This window comes from Anolis sagrei, chromosome 1 (assembly GCF_037176765.1).
Source record: "Anolis sagrei isolate rAnoSag1 chromosome 1, rAnoSag1.mat, whole genome shotgun sequence".
In the NCBI taxonomy this organism is placed as follows: domain Eukaryota; kingdom Metazoa; phylum Chordata; class Lepidosauria; order Squamata; family Dactyloidae; genus Anolis; species Anolis sagrei.
Window position 1 is genome coordinate 130,376,278 of NC_090021.1, and position 21,379 is coordinate 130,397,656.

Consider the following 21,379-nt stretch of genomic DNA (forward strand, 5'->3'; position numbering starts at 1 on the left):
TTTAATTGTACATTGTTTTATGGCACCAAATAGTTGCCTATGTTTAAGCCGCCTTGAGTCCCTTCCAGGGTGGAAAAAGGTGGGGTAGAAATGTCATGAATAAATAAATAAACCTTAATATGTGAATGCAGAACTTCCTGTTGGAGTACAGAATTTAAGAGTGTCTGTTGAGAGATAAGTAGCATTTCTCAAACCATTTTAATTGTTATATAGAGTTCCCACTATATTCAACAATTTGATTTGGAGACAGCTTATTTATAGTGAATTCTTGGGACCGCTGATGCATTCCTTATGTCCATAAATCCTATTTAAGTTTTTATATAATTTGGAATTTTTTTTCATATTCACAGTAGCTCTCCCCGAGCAATAAAACCTTCAGGGTATATAGATACCACATATGGAAAGGAAGTATCTAATGTGTCAGGAAACCAGCACACTGTGAAGGGTCTGGTGAAACTTTCCCACAGAAGTTAATAAGAAAATGCTCTGTCTGAAAAGACTGTTGTCTCAAGAGAGAAGAGAAAGCTCCCTTTTAATAATGGCTCATATTTCTAATGTCTGTTATCACAAACATTTGTGGATTTTGGGAGGGAGGGGGGTTTGCATTCTCTTCTGAAAGGGAAAGATAATAATTCGCCTCTGCAAATATATGCTTTCAAGCTGCGGTTTTCTCTTCCACCTGGCATCTCTTGTTATTTCTGCTCAACAAATATTGAACCAAGAAGAATGATGAGTCTCTCCAAAGCCATCAATCAAACAATCAATTATCCACTGCAGGAAGAAACTCATATTACATCAAATCTGAAACCAACAGCTTCAAATAATATCGAGCCCCGAGGCAAAGCCTTAGATCAAATAACCCATCACTTTATAAGAAAATGTACTGTTTGTAGTTGTCGTTAACATTTATTTAATGCCAAGTAATATTCAGAATGTGAACTGTGCCAGTATGTGATCAAATGAAATTAGGGATCTAATTTAAAAGCCACGGGGGTCCGGCCCAGGTAATTTACTTGTAAAGCTAGGGCTTTTAGCCCACCATTAGGAACGATTTTTAGGACAGCAGGGAATGGATGTCAATGCATACACTTGTATTTTAATAGGTATCTACACAGGCAGCTCTCTGTATCCACAGATTCTTCATCCACATATTGCATCATCCATAGCTTGAAAATATCCCGCACCCCACCCCCAAATCCAAAAAGCAAATATCGATTTCACCATTTTGCTATATTTTTGGAAATAATAGGAGTTGCGCATGCATGGATTTTAGTATCCACAGAGAGTCTTAGAAACAAACTCCAGCAGATACAGAGAACCCACTGTGCATATAAGTCTTTTTCATTATTTATACACATACATTAGTTTGTATATATGCAAACCTTTTGTTTTGCAAAGTGTACATGATCACCTTAGCTATGCTGTTTTTTCTCAGCCATATTGTTCTTGTGTTATTTATAATTGTGTTGTATTGTTTTTATCTGATGGTTTTAATTGGTTAAAGTGTTTTACTTGTGTGTTTTAATTGTAATTTTTGGACTTATCTCTTATAAGCCGCCCCGAGTCCCCTAGGGGAGATGGCTGGCGGGGTATAAAAATAAAGTTGTTGTTGTTATTATTATTCTTATTTTCCTATGCAGCAGCGGCTATGGAAGCAGCAGTGAAGTATATCATAGAGATCTTTCTTCCTCTTGACATTTTCTGGAGAACTGATTATTTATCTGGTTTCTCCAGGCCTCAGTTGGAATTTCACATGCTTTATGCTTTCCCAGAGGGAAGAAGGGGCAAGGTTAGCAAAACTGATTCCCAGCCAATATGCTAACTGGTATTGCCCTATGATATCAGAGGTGTGGCATGAACTTCGCATTATTAGGAACGTACATGTCTATCCCTTGTGGATGTCTATGAGAGGGAAACTGCTTATCCCAATAAAGATGTCCTACATTTGATAGAGCAAGTACATAATAAGGGGAAGGAATGAAGAAGAAGGGGTTTGAAAAAATAATGCAGAAAGGGACCTACAACTTTTAAAATAAAGCAATATCTTGTTTGGATTGATATTGCCAATGATGAGAGTAGGGACCCACCAAGAAATGGCAACCACGTTCTTTGGAAGAATTTCTTTGGGTTGAAATGGACTAATACGTTAACTGTATTAACACTGCAGTGGTGCAATGGATTTAACTGTTGTGCTGCTGACCTGAAGGTTGGCAGTTTGAATCTGTGGGTCAGAGTGAGCTCCCACTGTTAGAAACAGTATATGAAGTAAGTTGCCTGTCCATTGTGGGCAAGTTAAGATAGCCACCAATTTTCCTGAGTTTTAAAGTGTTTAGTCTGTGTGTTGAAGATCTAAGAAGTATTTGATTGATTTGTTGAAGATTTAAGCACCAATAAAGAACTTTGTTAAACTTTCTAAGCTTCTAAAGACTTTGTATAGGGAAATTCATAGCGCCTCTCAGCTGAGGCACCTCGGCGTCCCACTGGGCATAGAGAGAGCACATCCTGTTAATAGACAATTGCCACGGGTCCAGCATGTGACAGCATATTATTATTATTATTATTATTATTATTATTATTATTATTAGAAGAAGAAGAAGAAGGTGGCATGCAAAAAGTACTCACAACATCCATCAGGCCACGACATTATTAGCATACAGTAGTTTTTATGCTTTATGCACTGTCTTGATATACATGGTTTCTCATATCCAAATGCAAAAAATATTCCCTCCCTGATGTTTGTGGGCCTCCCAAGGTCATCCAATGATGTTTTGTGGTATGCTTCTCCTCCAAATATTGTCAAAATATAGGTTCACCATTATCTGTGGTTCAAGGTATCCACGAGAGGTCTTGGAGCATATCCCTTTCAAATACAGGAATCCTACTATATTTTGTTTGGGGGGAAATGCCCCCTGAAAGAGAGATTTCTTGATTTCTGGAACTGATGTGAGAATTTGTAAAGAAAAGTTCTTCCAGCACAAAAAACACATGTCTGAATGCACCCCCATCCCTTGGAGTATCACATTACTAAAAGCAGTGCATGCATTTTTCTTGCATCTTTTAATGTTTCCATCTCTGTCTCCCTGCTAGCAAGCTCCTTTATTTACTTACTGACAGATAGAAATCAATGGTCTGTGCCTTTCAGTGCTCAGCGCACAAAAGTTCAAGTAAAAACCTCTTCCCGAAAATACATATTGGAGAAGGAGGTCATTGAACAAGGACCTTCTGTTGCCCAAAGAGGATTATAGATATTGCTTTTGCTTGCTAAGTAATAAATTCTCTCAAGCTACCATGGTTTAATATTGCCTTTTCTGTCTGATGGTGGAAGAGAACAAAAAGAAAATAAAAGAACTCTAAACTTAGTGTGGGTGTTTTGTTTTTTTGTGTTGCTCAGACTTAGGGTTCACGGCTCCAGAGAAAATGCCATCAGCATGTAACCTGAAGGTTTCTTGGAATCAGGAAAGGTTGTCCAAGGGAGAACAAGGGTTGTTGTGTGAGTGAGGTAAACCAGTTCTAAAAAATTCCTGAACTTCAGTCCTATCCACGTATGCTAGGAAGTAAGTCCTTCCTTGAATTTTGAAAAGAAAATCCTATCCTATAGGAAACTTAGGTTTACTTTTGAGTTGGAGGGAAAACATTACAGTGCGACCTCCATACCCATGGTTTCACCTACCTTTATGCAACAAAATACAATTTGGAAGGTTGACTATAATTCACGCCATGCATCCGAGGAAGTAGACTTTCTCTCAAAAGTGCTATAAAATCCCTTTGCATACTGTTGTAGAAGTATTCGTCACTTTTGTGTCATAAGACACTCAACTTTATTTATGCAATTGTATTTGCAGTAATATATATATATATATATATATATATATATATATATATGGAGATGCAGCATAAGTGAAAACATATGGCAGGTGTTCTCAGAAGGTAGGAGATTTTGCCTTTACAAATATCAGTTCATTAGACAGAAGGCCTGTACCTCAGAATGTGCTTCAGCCAACCCACGGTTCTTTCTAGTGCTTCCAGATGGATAGCTCCTATTGTTGCCAATCAAAAGACATTGTGCAGTTATTCCACATTTCACTCCTTAGATGATTTTCTGCAGAAAGAAAGAAAGAAACATGGAAAGGTTATAAATAGAATATACTGCTGTCTGGACACATTCCCAGTAAAATTATATGAAGGAAGCAGGGTGATTTCATAATGTATAAGCCTTGCCTAAACGATGGTAGCTGTCTTTTCAAAATCACAAATTGTTCTTTCTTCACATTCATACAGGTATGTGATATCCTTCAACTGTATTGGCATCACGTACAAGCACGAAGAGGCTATAAGGTAGAGGAAGCAGGCTTGTTTTCTGCTGCCCTGGAAACTAGGACTTGGAGCAATGGGTTCAAATGGCAGGAGAGGAGATTCCACCTTAATATTAGGAAGAACTTCCCAACTGTAAGAGTTGTTCAGCGGTGGAACTCTCTGCCTTGAAGTGTGGTGGAAGCTCTTCCCTTGTAACAGTGCTTCTCAACTTGTGGGTCACCAGATGTTTTGGCTTTCAACTCTCAGAAATCCTAACACCTGGTAAACTGGCTGGGATTTCTGGGAGTTGTAGATAAAACACCTGGGGATCCACGGGTTGAGAAGCACTTCCTGAGAGGCTGGATGGCCATCTGTCAAGGGTGGTCTTGATTGAGCTTTTCCTGCAGAGCAGTGGGTTGGACTAGATGGCCCATGCGGTCTCTTCCAACTCTGTTATTCTATGATTCTATGACTCTAGGTTCAAAATTATCTCCTCACCATTCACTACTATCAGTCAACCATTTGGGTTACTGACTAGCAGATCAGCTAGTAAAAGAATCAGCAGACAGCTGGATTCAAACTGCAGGAAAAGAGATTCTAACTGAATATTAGGAAGAACTTCTTGTTCAACAATGGGATACAGTGTTCCCTCACTTATCGCGGGAGTTACGTTCCAGGACCACCTGTGATAAGTGAAAATCCGCGAAGTAGGGATGCTATATTTATTTTAATATTATTTTAATATTTATATATTATTTTAGTAGTTATACACTTTTTAAAGTCTATATAAACTTAAAATAAACCTCCCCACACACTTATACACTATACAACCCTTTTTCTTAGTAACCTTTCCCACACTCTACTGTACAGTACATGTACTGTACCTGTTTCTTTTAAAACACTCCTGTATCTTCGGCATAGAAGAAAGGAGAGGGGTAGCTGTGCACGAGGTTTCTGTTTTACCGAGTAGTCCTCTTCCTCCTCCTCTTCCTCCTCCTCTCCCCCCCCCCCCCCATCTCCTCCCACCTGCCTTCCTGTCAGTGTGGTGGCTGTGAAGGACGGAAGGAAAAGATGCAAGCCCTCCTCGCCTTTCCCTTCGCCAGGTGAAGAGGGAGAGAGCAAAGGAAAGGAAGGAAAGGAGGCCCTTCAATGTTGTAGGGAGGGAGGACTGAGGAGGGAAAGTGCCTTGGAGAGCAGTGGTGGCAAAAACCCGCAAAACAGCAAAAATACCGCAATATATATTTTAAATTAATATTTATTGAAAAAACGCAAAATAGTGAGTCCGCTAAAAGTGAACCGCGAAGTAGCGAGGGAACACTGTATGCTGTTTTGGTGGAGTTGCCTTATTTAGAGGTTTGTAAACAGAGGCTGGATGGCCATCTGTCAGGAGTGCCTTGATTGTGTGTTCCTGTATAGCAGAATGGGATGCAACTGGGTGGTCCTTGAGGTCTCTTCATTCTATGACTGTTTACAATTATATGTTTGGTAATTTGTTTTAAAAAGAGATGAGGGAAAATACTTTTTTGGACTACCTCTGCATGGTCGGTGTCTGATAGTGGTGGTACAAAAAGAAACTTTTCCAAGTTTTATTAAAACTGATGAACATTCAAAATGCACTGCAGAGCATCTGAAAGCGATAGCTTTATTTTACTGTAAACACCCAGAAGAAACTTTCTCAACAGTAAATCAATACAGTATGAACTGAAGAATAAATCTATCTGGCTTATGAGCCTATTTCTTTGCAATGGCCAAGCAAGTATTGAATGGGGAGTCATTACAAAGGAAACCATTCCTTGCCGGTCTCTAGTCATAGTCAGAGATTTATTATTTATAATAACAGGAGTTAGACTTTAAACTTAGCTCAGTAACTATTGCTGGTCCTTTAATCCTTGTGTGATTATGCATAAAGATATGCTCACGCACATTCACAAGCAGATGTCATCACAATGAGTAGCTTGCATTTATTATGTACTTTGTCCTTTTTTCTCTTTTTGTCTGTCTTGAAGCGATTTAACATTTTTAGTGGATCACTCTGTATTTGTACATTTTTGAGTGAGAATGAATTATCATCATCATCGCTCTGCACACTACCCCCATACATATGAAGAAGTCTTAGATAGGGGTGTGGGGTAACCTTTGCTAACTTTTTAGAAATTGACATTGTTGTTATTTGTCATCAAATCAACTTTGGCTTATGACAACACTCTGAAGGGGAGAACTCCAAATGCCCCATCTATCAACTCCCCAGGCCTTCTAATGGTGTGCTGTTCTGCTGATTTTTATTTTTGTGTTTTAATCAAATTGTTTTAAGGGGGGCTATATTTTATGTCTTATTCAGTTGTATTGAACAGTAACATTTTATGGCTGGCATCCTATTTGTGAATTGTGATGTACAATTGGAACTTGCGCCTATATGGGGTATTGTTTTGAGCACCGAACTATGATCAGGGATCAAATACCCACTCAGCTATGGAAGCCCACTGGATGACCTTGAGCAAATCATAATTTCCCAACCTCAGAATAAGACTATGGCAATTCTGAACAAGTATTGTCAAGAAAACTATGCGATCAATTCACCAGAGAGTCATCATATGTTGGAAAAGACACACAGCACTCTGGAAAGACGCCATTATTGTTGTTGTTATTGTTATTCTGACACAAAAACACAGTATGACAGTGAACGAGATATATATGCTGGATTTCGTATCCCAAAATCACAAGTCGAACACTTCCCAAGCGTTTAGGACTGTGTGATGTATTTTGGAATGATGCGCGCAGATCCAAGTAAGGTGGCCTTTTGCAGTTGACAGATCACAATTTTGCCAATGTTTATTGTTTTCAAATACCAACAGAGATCTTTTGGCATGGCGCCCAGTGTGTCGATTACCACTGGAGAGAGGGAGGCTAACCTAACCTCTCTAGAGAGGGCATTCCAAAGTCCAGAGGCCTCCACCAAGAAGGGCCTCTCTCTCTCGTCCCTACCAATGGTGGTAGGACCAAGAGAAGGGCCTCCCCAGCAAATCTCAGAGCCTGTATCGACTCATATGATATGCGGTCTCAAAAATAGTTTGGACCCGAAGCGTATCATCACCATTCTCTCTCACTTTTGTTTGTTTGTCTTTGCAGATGTTCTTTTCCAATAACAGCACAACTTAAGTCCACCCCCATACCTACCATGCATATATGTGGCAGTACAGCCACATATATCCAATGTGGCCTTTTTGTTGTTGTTGGAGAGCAGGGGGATAAACAGGGATGTCTTCAGCTGTTTCCTTGAAGCTGGATGAACTGTGTGAACATTGTCTGCAGAGGGCTTGTAAGAATCCATAGAGATCTCTGTTGACGCCCAGCTACAAAAAAACAATTCGACACATCCCCAGTTGTCCACCACCCCATCCCGCTTCCTAACAATTACCTGGCTATGTTTTAGGAAGAAACACTGGCCAAAAGGGGTGCAGGACCCCCATGGAAATTGAACAATTATGGATTGCATCTCTGTAGTTCCCCATATTATATTCAATGTATAATCAAATTGAACAATTACAGATTTTTAAAATGTTATTTTTATTTATTTATTTACCATATTTGTATACCGCCTTTTTCAGCCCAAAGGCGATTCAAGGTGGTTTACAGTTGGAAACAATTTGATGCCCCCAATACCATAAAATACAATTAAAAACATATAATATAAAAACCATACAAAACCAAATATATATATATATCAACAATGTCTCCTTATTAAAATCATGTACTCACGAAAACACTTTTCTGGGAATCTCTAGGTCCACCAGCATGGCACTATTATAATGTGGAGGGCTGACTGCAAGTTTTTTGGGGGGGAGGGGGGGTTGCATCTCTGTGGTTCCCCATATTATATTCAATGTATAATCAGAACTCTTCGGAGTCTTGACAAGAACACACAAAAGTGACCCTGCATATAACACTATTCAAGTTCTTGATTTTTTTTATTATTATTATTTTCGGAACAGCCTGACTGACACATAGCTATTGAGACTCATTACTTTGAGAACCCTGCACTGAAATTGCCTGAAAGCTTATCATTCTTGCTGGCAGTTCTTTTCAAGGCTGGGAAGTCTTGCTCCTGTTTTCCTGCTGACATGAAAGCAGTCAGCTGTGATGCAAAGAAGGGTACGGTCACATCGAAGCCATTCCTTTGAAGCTTAAGAAGAGAGTCCTTCTCACATCGCCTCCGATATAGGAGTATATGGAGACCCAGGAAAGGGCAACAACTACCCTCACACTGACACACCCTTTCTCCTGTAGACAGGAGATAGACAGAAGTTTCGAAGAGAAATGGTTTGAGAGACATTGCTTCTCTGCATGTTTTGTTTCTTTTATCCCAGCTCTTGCCTCTGGTAAACCCAATTTTGTTAGTTTTGAAACAAAAAAAAATGTGAAGTCTACTCAAAAAGAAATGATGAGTATAAACATGCATCATGGCAGCACCATCTCTTCAAAAGTGCTTCCTCTCCAAAGAAAAGTTATCTTTTGTCCACAACCTAATTTGTCCTTCACGCAGCTCATGCTTCAGTGAAGGAATTCATGAGCACAAGACGCTACCAGCTTGGATGACAAACTCATGAAATATAAGGCTCCCAATAGCCACTAGTTATAATGGCTCCTGTCTCATAAGCAAAATGGGAAACATGATCCGGAAAGCATCCATAGGCATCTGGCTGGCCACCAGCCCAAATTAATCATTTACTTGAATGCGGAAGAGGAAGAAGTGGGTAGAAAGTGGGTAGAAAGTGGAGCTGCTCACATTCCCTTGAACATTATTAGAATGTCCCACATGATTAGGGATTCTGGTATGTGTTGCTACTAGGGGTTTACCACAGGCTTTTCCTAAGTAACAAGGAGGATCAGAACCTTTTCTGTTACAGCTGCCACAAGTTAATAGGGTGTGTTATTTGTTTTAGCATATAACAAGACTCTAGGTTTGCAAGCTTTGAGCTCTGCATTTTGGCTTAGCTTGAAGGCTCGTTTTGAGTTGAAGAAACCTTTGGCTGTTGCTGGGAGCGGTTACGCAGCATTCTGAAGCTGAGGACTGAAGCAGTTTGGGGTGCCAAGGAAAACTGCTAGTTTGTGGCAAGACAAGGACATTCTACTGATAACTAAGTAGAGAGACTGTATTATTTTGCTATATGTTTGCATATCATCGTGTAAAGAAGAAGACTCACTGGAGATATTGTTTGTTGTATATTGTGAGCACAATTCTGTTTTGCTTTGTGTTTTTGCTCTACAGTGAATAGAACTATATTTTATCTACTTAAAGCAACAGATTCATGTGTATTTTTTTAGTTTTTTATCACACTGAGAGTAAAAGGGGCTGAGACTGCTAATGCTCCTCTGACAATATGGAGCTCCCAATTTACATACTTTTAAGTGCACATGAATAGACCATCCTTTCAGACCTTCCTGTTAATGTGGGAAAGCTGTCAGAGACTGCAGTGAGTGGGATGTAAGGATATGGTGGTCCCTGAAATAGACTAACTCAATAATGGTTCTTTTGCTATGCTCTTATCATCTCCTGTGAAAATGGATGGTTTTCTAAGCAGAGTCCTGACAATCCCATAAAAGTACTCTCTCTCTCTTACATACACACATACACCGATAATGAAAGAAACATAAGACCATGGCTTGAGTCTTACTAGGTAATCCTAACTAAAGTAGTGTCATAACTCATATCGAGGATTCATTCCTGGAGACATTCCTGGGCTAGTACAGGCAGAAATATCTGATGCAGATACATTGCAGCTAGAAGAAATGGGCACGGGGAGAAACCAAAAAGATTGCAAGACAATCCAAATTGCAAAAAGAGCCAACATCTCTTGAAAATGCCCAGCAGTTAGCTACCTGGTGTATCAAGGTCAGGCAGCTATATGGAGGGCTACATGTTGCAAACCAAACCAGTATGTGTTTTTATGCATTTTATCCAATTACTTGGATTCCTGACCCCTGGACTGAGTTTACGTTCCACACCTCTTTATTTTCTCCCTTTAGTTTTGTATATTATGACTGCTGGTCACTTGTGGTAAATTTTGCAACAATTCAGACTTTGCTGCCACATCTCCACTCATATTTGGAGGACTTTCCAGATTGCATGTGTATGACTTTGACTGGCTTCATTTACCTGCTTTTCTGTCTTACACTTTGAATATTCCAGCACTTACCACAGGACAAGAAGATCCATTGAATCAATTCTTTGAATGCTGAGCCAATATGGAATGTAAAATCCCATTGATTCAATGGGTTTACTCTAGTTTAGACCAACAACAGGGTTTAGGAAAGGGACATTCTTTTTACAATTCCACTTGTAGAAGGAAAAAACAGTAATTTGCCCAAATAAGTGAGCTGCTATCCATCTTGTCCTTGGTCAGCCCCTCTTCCTTTTTCCTTCCTTTTTCCCCAGCATCATTGTCTTCTCTAAGCTTTCTTTCTTCTCATGATGTGACCAAAGTACTTCATCCTTGCCTTTAATATCCTTCCCTCCAATGAGCGGTCGGGCTTTATTTCCTGGAGTATGGACTGGTTGGATCTTCTCACAGTCCAAGGCACTTCCAGAATTTTCCTCCAACATCACAGTTCAAAAGCATCTATCTTCCTTCACTCAGTCTTCCTTATGTTCTAGCTCTCACATCCATAGGTGACTATGGGGAATACCATTGCTTTAACTATGCGGATCTTCGTTGCCAGTGTGATGTCTCTACTCTTCAATATTTTATCAAGACTGGCCTTTGATCTCCTCCCAAGAAGTAAGCATCTCCTGATTTCCTGGCTGCAGTCTGCATCTGCAGTAATCTTTGCACCTAGAAATACAAAGTCTGTCACTGCATCCAAGTTTTCTCCCTCTGTTTGCCAGTTATCAATCAGTCTTGTTGCCATAAAATTTATACTCTTGTGACTCCTTTGAAGTCATGATACCATTCCCAAAATATACTTTCATGTAAGGAATACAGAGGAACCACGAAAGTCCCCAAAACCTTACACATCAGCCAGCAACCACTGCAATTGCCATGAGTCTGGTCCCCTGTCATCCAGGAAGGGGGGGACTTCATCAAGAATATCCCTCTGGGCAGCAAAATCAGGCAATTCTAACTGGATGGCCTCCCACGAAGGTCTTCCTCCAGGAGCAAAGCAAGAATGGGCAACTTGGAAGTCCCTGAACAGACTAGGAAGTGGAGTGGGCAGATCAAAAGGCAACCTGGCAAAATGGCATTACTTAAAAGAATCCCACACCTTGTGTGACTGTGAAGCAGAACAAACAACTCTGCATCTGTATGCTTGCCCACAGTACCCTGCCTCATGCACAGAGGAAGGACTGTTTAAAGCTACAGATAATGCGGTCACTCCTGCCCATTTTTGGTCTAAAATTATTTAGCTGCTTGTGCTCCCCTTATTTTATCAGTTTTATTTCTATTTATTTATGCAATGCTTTTGACACAAAATAAATAAATAAATCAAGGGCCCTGTTTCTACCTCTTGCAGTTTAGATCACTCGTCTGAGACAGTGGGAACATTAGTCAGCCACTTCTTGGTGAGGAGAGCAGACTGCCATTAATAGTAGAGGCAGCTGACCAGTTAGCAGACATTTGGGAGGTTCAGACCATGATTCAGTACATAATTACATAACTACCCCAATTATGCATAGTGCATAGAGGTTCCAAGCCATTATCACTTGATATGGAACTAACATGGAATTGTAATAAGCAAATCTTGGGGTATACATTTATTCCTGTCATAGATATAGCTAATACTTGCATATGTGTGGCTGCCTATTTGATTCAATGATTCTTTACTTCTTGCCCCCCCCCCCCACTCCATTGTCACCTTCTCCTCCCCATGGCTTTCCAATAGAGCACTCTATTTAACTTTGTGAGAGGTTTACAACTACAGTCCTCTCTTTCCTGGTGTACACTTAATTGGTGTGCTTGTTACGATAAAATACATACTTTGAGGAACATAGGTTAAAAGGTGACTCTTTCAGACAGCTGAAAAGGTCTTCTATTCTGCAATGTCAAACCAGCACATCCCTGAAAGTTTGGGATCTACTTTCATGAGGAGCTGCTATGATACATTCAGGGCCAAACCAGTTAATATACTTAACATGTTTATAGAAGTGTTCTCCTAAGCCAGCGCTTCTCAACCTGGGGGTCTGGACCCCTGGGAAGGGGTAGCAAGGGGATTTCAGAGGGGTCTCCAAAAACCATAAAAAGGCATATATCTCTGATGGTCTTAGGAACCCCTTTGACAGAGAAGGCTGAAGATCTCTCCTCCTGTCATCTTCCTTTTTGGAAACACATGGCAAATCCTTCCACCAAAAGCCCTCCTCCACTGTGATTGGCCGGCCTCTCAGCCAAGGGGAGGGCTGTTTCTGAGATTCCAAGCGGGGGATGGGAAAGCAGGCGTGCTCACTGCATGGCAGTATGGTGCACATGTGCAGGCAAAGAAGAGTGTGTGAGGCTGGGGGGAGGCTCGTGCCAGCCTTTGGGGAGATGGAAACAGGGTACAAAAATAAAGTTGTTGTTATTATTATTATTATTATTATTATTATTAATTTCCAGCCTGTATAACTATGTTCCAGAAGCATTCTTTTCTGGCATTTCGCCCACATCTAAGGCAGGCATCCTCAGAGATAATGAGGTCTGTTGGAAACTAGGCGAGTGTGGTTAATATATCTGAACACAGAAAAGCCATTGAAATCCACAAGCATGTGAACAATCTCAACAGAAAGGTGAAAACCATGAACATAAACAAAATGTGGCTAACAGTATTTTTTTAAAAACCTGTAAAATCAGGACAGTAAATAAAGAAGAACACACAAACAGCAGGGAAATGAAACAATCAAGACCAGCTAACACTTCCCAACAAAGGATTCCCCAGGCAGCAACCAGCCAGGTTTTGAAGCTGCAAGGCCATTCAATGCTAATCAAGGTGGCCAATTGCAACAATCACACTTGCCTCAAACAGACAAGAGTTCTTTCTTCCACCCTGGACATTCCACAGATATATAAACTCCACTTGCCTAGTTTCCAACAGACCTCACAACATCTGAGGATGCCTACCATAGATGTGGGCAAAACGTCAGGAGTTGTCTGTACTACCCAGACAACTCACAGCAACCCAATTCAAACAACAGCCCAGCTGCCTCCTTTGCAAGGAATAGGAAGGGCCATCATCGTCCTTGCCTCAGTTAGTGAAATATTGTGAGGCTTCCCATGTCATCAGAAGCAATGAAATAGTGAGGCCACACTAAGGACTGATTTGCATACATTGATTTATATGCAGGCATAACTATATACTTCATCTCTCAGTGACTGAGTCATTCGCATTTAATGACTTGCATGAAAGGGCTGTTTCTGCTGCAAAGGATTCTATTCTATTTCAGCTTACATTGTGCAGTCATATAATAGTTCTGCTGAGAGTGGAGCATAATGGGAACTTCAATGAACCAGGTCTTCGTCTTTGTATTTCAAATTCGATTTCACCCACCTCAAGCGCTTGGGCTAAGGAGCAGGTCAATATGATTAAACCAATTACCTAATCGATGCATATAAAAAGATGGACTCTTTATATGGTCATCCACTTCAGCTTAAATCCAGGTTGTATAATAAAACCCAAGGTTTTCCTAAACTAACAAAGAAAAAAGTCATGGACTCACCCCATCTCCAATACTCGTGTCTCCACGACACACAGGGATTTCCAGTAAGTATCCCAGGTTTTCTGTTCTTAACCTAACATTACCAACTTCAGGCAAAGTCGGGGGATATTCTGAAATCTAAAGGATACTCTTGGGGCTTCTCAGAAAGCTGAACAACTGAATTGGGTCCAGCTTAGCCTGATCAACTATCCAGAAAGACACTGGCTAGACTTCCTTCTTCTTGTTGATCATGCAGGTGCTCCATTCTAATATCAGGCATAGATGCGATGGGCAGTTATTTTTGGAAAAAGCAAAACCTTTTGGAAAAGCATGACCTATTTAGAGACCATAACCTTTTGAAAAACCAAGAATTTCCATAGGAAGCTTGATCTTTTTGGAGCTTAATTGGCATTCACACTATTTGGAATAATCATAACCTTTTTGTTAAGTATGATCTTCCTGAGAAGATTGCTTGATTCAACTTCCTCCTTAGTGGTAAATATCCACTAGTATTCATGCAACAGGTTTCTCAACTGTTAGGCTGACATACCTAGTTATCTCTTTGAACTGTTACGAACAAAGATGTGCCAGTGTACAAAAACAACAGAGTTTCAGAAGTGTTCTTTTCAGTGCCCAAATATATCTACTCTTCCATAAAATATAGAATCAAAGAATTGGAAGAGACCTCATGGGCCATCCAGTCCAGAATGCAATATTCCTGCCAAGAAGCAGGAATATTGCATTCAAATCACCCCTGACAGATGGCCATCCAGCCTCTGTTTAAAAGCTTCCAAAGAAGGAGCCTCCACCACACCTCCACTACATATATTTGGTTTTAAATCGTGCTCTCAAGAGACAAAAATAAGCAGACTTCATTAAAAAAGAATATGGCTGGTTTACTTAGGAACTTCATGTATTCAGCATACAGGTACACTGCATATCAGTTGAAAGTTTAAACAGTAAATTTTCTAAGGATTATGTTGGAGTCTCTTCTCTGTATAATATCGAATGCATCTCTCTATTCTAGAATGGAGTCTGAGATCTAAATAGTCCCAGATCTGGTCACATGATCTTTAGTCCCTCCCACAACATAGAGTTAAGGAAAACTGCATACCAATATACACATATACACTAAAGTAAGCAATCTGAATTATAGACATGACAAATAACTAGTATAGGTGGTTTGTAGAAGGTTGCTATTTCCAATGAGCATGGAGCTCAATGGCCAGTGGGAAGAAGTGGTGACAACACAGACAATAAGGTGGTGACCCAACAAAGCCAATGGAGTCTCAGTCTAGCTGAACCAATTGGATGCTGATGCAGCGCCATCGTGGATTTGACTGGGCACATCTCGCTGCCATCATGGTCATTCCAGGACCAATCCAGAGCATAATGCTGAGGACTGGCCCTGGCTTAGGTGACCAATGTAGATGTGGCCCCAGAAAAGTCTTTTGTAAGGTATCTCAAAATTTTGAATTCTGGGTATTAATTAATCTCTTTCTAAAGGAAAAATATGAGAAGAGTCCTTCTGAATCAGAGTAAAGGACTATCAGTTTGAGCATCCTATTTTCCACAGTGGCCAGATAAATGCCTTTTGGAAAGATCACATGGCAAGAGTACTCTCCAGCCATAATTCCCCAGTGACTATCATCTGGAGACATGCTATTTATGAAGAAACATACAGTCATCTTGACAAGCAGCCTCTGATATTTCTTCTGACCAAATTCTTGTGAATGTAGTCTTGGCACTACATTGCCAGTTGTGTCACACCTAAGCACACAACTTTGTGTGTTGTTTTCCTCAGACCTTAGCCTCGTGCTTCTTCAGTATCCACAGTTACTCTGCCCTCCATCCATCCTGTCTTTTCCTTAAATATCCCCTCATACTGACTTCTCTCTCTCTTCCCTCATTGGCTCATAGCTCAACCTACAGGGCCTTCGTTCCTCCTCTCATGTTGTTTGCTTCTTGGACCCACTTCCAGGTGACTCTTCACCCCACTGTCCACACCTCACCGTCTTTGGAGGAGATTGCAGGTTCATAGTATGGTTTGGACATCTGCGTAGCCCTTGAGATGCTGGCATGACACTCAAAGTCAATGATTCCAAACAAGAAGGCCTTTGAGGACGTTGAGAGAGACTTTTAATTAAGTGCTTCACAGAGCTGTCCTTTTCACTCACTCGTTCCCTCTCTCACATAGACACATGTGTGCTGAGTTAAATCTGATATTGCAATGCCACAATTTCTTGCACGGCAGGCAAGCAATCATTTGCCTTGTTTAATTGTATTTATTGAATGACACCAGCCGATCCTCCCCGCTGTTTAGAAACTGATGTACACCATTTTGCTCAGCACAGCAGCATCGGCAATTTTTATAAATGGATGGTGCATCGCTCATTAGCATTTCCGGAAGCATTAGCACCAGTATAAACATATCCAAAACCTCTTATTATCCTCCTTTTACACTTGTAATAACACAAAGGTTGAAATTGACTTCCACCTTGTCATTGAGCTTTTACTTCAATACTTCATTTTTACAAAAGCGACATTAACAAATAAACAAAACTAGAAAGTCAGCCTGTAGGATAAGAACACAGACATGCACAGGCAAAGCTTTGAAAATGAAAAAAAAGTGTCCTTTGGCTCAATGACTTTATAGAAGTCCTTGCAAGGATACAGTTTGAACTACTAAACCCAATTAGATGCTGATGTGTGTTTCCTTCCCTTCCACATCCAATCATGGAAAGTATTTGCAGGAGTTTTCCTGCAGTTCTCCATTTTTTTTCTAAGGTGCCTGAGGTTGGTATCCAGTGATGAATACAACCTTCTATAGTCTATAGTCTATATATGGACCACCAGACGCAGCATTGCCCAAACATGAATCAAGGAACATGAAAGGCACTGCAGACTACTTCAACCAGAGGACTACAAACTACAAGAACTTCAAACTACAAGAGAGAAGAGAGGAGATTCCATTTGAACACGAGGAAGAACTTCCTGTGAGAGCCGTTCAGCAGTGGAACTCTCTGCCCTGGAGCGTGGTGGAGGCTCTTTCTTTGGAAGCTTTTAAACAGAGGCAGGATGGCCATCTGTCAGGGGTGATTTGAATGCAATATTCCTGCTTCTTGGCAGGGGGTTGGACTGGATGGCCCATGAGGTCTCTTCCAACTCTATGATTCTATGATTCTATATTTTATGGAAGAGTAGATATTTTGGGGCACTGAAAAGAACACTTCTGAAACTCTGTTGTTTTTGTACATTGGCATATCTTTGTTCGTAACAGTTCAAAGAGATAACCAGGTATGTCAGTCTAACAGCCATAAGAAGTCAGCCATAGCAGAGCACCTGATGAACCAACCTGGACACAACATACTATTTGAGAACATAGAAATCCTGGACCAGTCTAACAACTACATAGATAAACCACTGAAATCCACAAGCATGTAGACAATTTCAACAGAAAGGAGGAAACCATGAAAATGAACAAAATCTGGCTACCAGTATTTTTTTAAAAAAACTCTGAAATCAGAACAATAAAGAAATAACAACACTCAAAAAGGGCATTCCAGACAAGAAACAATCAGGGCCAGCTAATCAGCTTCCAACAAAAGATTCCCCCTGGCAGGAAGCAGCCAAACCTTGAAGCTACAAGGCTTTTCAATGCTAATCAAGCTGATCAATTGCAGCATTCACACTTGCCTCAAAAAGACAAGAATTCTTTCTCCCACGCAGGACCTTCCACAGATATATAAACGTCACTTGCCTAGTTTCCAACAAACCTCACAACCTCCGAGAATACCTGCCATAGATGTGGGTGAAACGTCAGGAGAGAATGCTTCTGGAATATGGCCATACAGCCCAAAGAAGCCACCCAATCTACCATATCTTTAAAACACAATGACCTAAATTATATAGTTATTCCTAACTAAGGAGACCCGTTGAACCAAATGACATTGATCTGTGTGGTGGCTCACTATTCTAATCATTCATTCAACAGATCTGTTGGAGGTGAAAGTAACCAGGACAATTCTGGCTAGTAAAATCTTCAGGATAAGAGAGGCAATTAAGAATACTTGAATGCCTTCTTCCCCTATATAACTACCAACGTGTTAAGAGGATTGGTACAGATCTTTCTCCGAGTTCACCTTCTCTTTAGCATCTACTTGAAAAAAAGAAGTCTGTCATCTTTATACTGACCATCAAGATCACCATGAAGCTAACAATCGTGTCCTCTCTACTTCACATTTTGTAATATCTTGCTTGATGAGCAAATACACTCAGCCTTCCATATCCAAGGCTCTACATCCATAAATTCAACCATTCTCTATTACGTTTTTTAAAGTCCAAAAAGCAAAACTTAATTTAGTCATTATTTCTAAGGAATGTCATTTTACTATGCCATTATATATAATGGGATTTGAGTATACATTGATTTCCATATCCATGGTTGTGGGTCGTGGAACCAAACCCAAGCAGATACAAAGGTGCAGAGATATTAAAATCTTTTAAAATCTATTTTTTATCAAATCAGAAGCAAATTGAGAACATACTGCAAGTCGCTTCTGGTATGAGAGAATTGGCCACCTACAGAGATGTTGCCCAGGGACATCCAGATTTGTTACCATCCTGTGAGAGGCTTCTCTCATGTCCCCACATGGGAAGCTGGGGCTGACAGAAGGGAGCTCACCCTGTCTCACGGATTCGAACCTCCGACCTTCAGGTCAGCAGTTCACCCAATATAAGAATTTAACCTATTGCACTGCCGCAGCTCCTTTTAAATAAAAGTATTACACTAATATGGACATAGGGCTTTTACAGTTAATATTGTGTCACACAATCAGAGCTATGCTTGAAGAAACATAAAATATATTTATTTCAGTGTCAAACCCTGGGAATATTTAGATAGATGAGAAATATTGGTTCTGCTCCAGTAGAATTAATAGCCATACCACTGCAGCGATTTGCTGTCATTCCTTCTCTCTGTACAGCAACAAACAACAGATCTCACAAAAAAAATGAAAATTAAGTATGATTATTTTTTGTAGTTGCACAGAATATGGAAATCCGATGTCACAGAAGTTCTCACACTGATGATTTAAGGGGAGTCATTTTAATTCTAAGCAATGTGGAAGCCCATTCTAGTTTACACCACAGTTAATAAGGCACTTGGAAAGAAGCCGCAAAGTTCAACCACAGCCTTTATTTAATAAGTTTCATTTTGAATAGTATTCTATAAAGATATTTTTCCATCCTATTTTGGAAGCTTCGCCTTCTGGTGCTAAGAAGGGTGAAAGCAACGCACATCTCTGATTAATTTAAAATATTATAATGTCTTTCTCCTAAGCACAATCAGATTTGTCTACTCAATATTAAGCCCTGCTGAAACCAATGAGACTCACTCCAAGAATTAAAACAGTTGTTTGTAAAGAAGAAATAAATTAAAAATACAATTCATTGAGTTGTCTAACCAATTAAGTCTTACACCTAATGTTGGCATATTATTATTGTAGGATATATTTCATTGAAGCACTTGTAAGAGGTTGTCTGTATGCAAAAAAAAAAAAAAAAAAAAAAAAGAGGTTGTCTGTATGCAACTGAAAGACAGCATGCACTACATACAGCATAGGATGAGTCTGGGCTCGTAAATTACTAAGGATGTGATGAATGAGCTCTTGAGATATTGGAATCTCCAGTTTTTTGTGTGGCTACTGGTCTAGCTACACCAGCATGTTGTAGTAGTTTGAGCACTGGACTACAGAAGTTTGTCACATAATGCTGCCATCCTACAGATCAGGGATAGTGGCATGGTGCCCCTTGGTATCACAAAGCTTGCAGTGTCACACAACTGCATTGCTTCTGTAATGTGACATCCTGCAACTGCCCTGATAACTCCACCGTCCTGCTCTTCCGCTTCTCTCTCTCTCTTTTTGTTGAAGAAACTTCACAATTCCCACAAAGTGAAAGTTTAAAAAAAGTATGAATAAATCTTTTTTTTATTGTGGGAGGAAAGTGGGACGAGGATAATCCTACTGCCCGTTGTCAGAAATCTTAAAAATTAACTAGGTATTTTTAATTACAAAAATGTGAGTCAAGCACTGAAAAGGTTAAATGGGTGAAATGACTCAGCAAAAGCTGTAATTCAATAGAAGCAGCTGTGCCTGTAGCTTAGTAGGCCTCAGTGTTAAATTGCCTCCGTCTGAGAGAATTCTCAGTCTGAGAAAGTCCTCAGTGTGAGGTAGGCCTCAGTTTTAGTAGGCCTCAATATGAGGGAAGCCTCAGTGTGAGAGAAGCCCCACATTGAAGGCCTCATGTGTGAAGCTTCAGTGTGAAGAATGCTGTGTAGGTTTGGTGTGTGAAGAGGCTTTTTATCTGCATAATAAAGAAGCCCAGAGTGGAAGCAGAGAAGGAAGTATAAAGAACTTTATTTCTGTTATGGAAATCTTGTTCATGTAAATAGTGCAACCATATTATTTTACTACAAAGAAAAGCCTCCTATGGAAAAGATAACATTGGTCTGTGTGTTTCTGTTCTTTTTATCACTTTTGGCTCCTGGTGCTGGGTCATGCTGCTGCTAATAAGTTCCTCTGCTATACATTTATGGGGAGGGTCTTTTGTTAATTAGCCCACTCACCCAACACCCGTCACCACAAGTATGCCAGCACAGAAGCAGCTGGAATCCTTGCACCAGATAGATTGAGGCACTGTGGCATGATCAGGGTTCAATAGGAGGCAACAGGTTCGTCATAGCTGTAAGTGGTACATGGCAACCCATTGGTGACATTCTTGCTTCTGTGCCAGTTTGTGTGTTCCTCCTCCTTAATAGTGTTTGCCATCTTGACCACAATAGCTTGTATGACAACCACAACTGTCCCAGTTGTCATCTGTGAAATGTTGGAGGGTATGGGGTGCAGCAGGACAGGCTCAGAAAAATATGAGTGCTTATCCTCCAATTACTGCTCGTTACTTACTATGTATTTATTACTGTGGCTGGTGACGAATTATCTCTGCAAAACAGGTGCCAGTACTTTAATATTATTTTCAATTGCAAGCATTCAGAAAAAGTGAGTGTCTGAACATAGACCAAGCGTATCAGTCTACATGTATATTTGTTGACCCCCCACCCCCCACCCCATGGAGCTATGGTTGCCCTACCACAATTTTATTCACCAAAATCTAGGACTCTTTTGTCCCAAAGGAAAAAATAATGTATCTCAAATAAACCATGTCAGTATAAGTAAGGGTTATTTTGTTCAAATCAATTTCTTTAAAAACTATAGACAGTTGGGGAATCAACGGTGTTACAACAAACAAAGGCAGTACTGGTCCTGAGGCAAAAATCAATGACCCAAAGTCCAGAAAGCTCAAAAAACATTCAAGTTGTGTATGCCAAAGCCTCTCTATGTTCCAGGCTTCAACAGAAACAGTTTG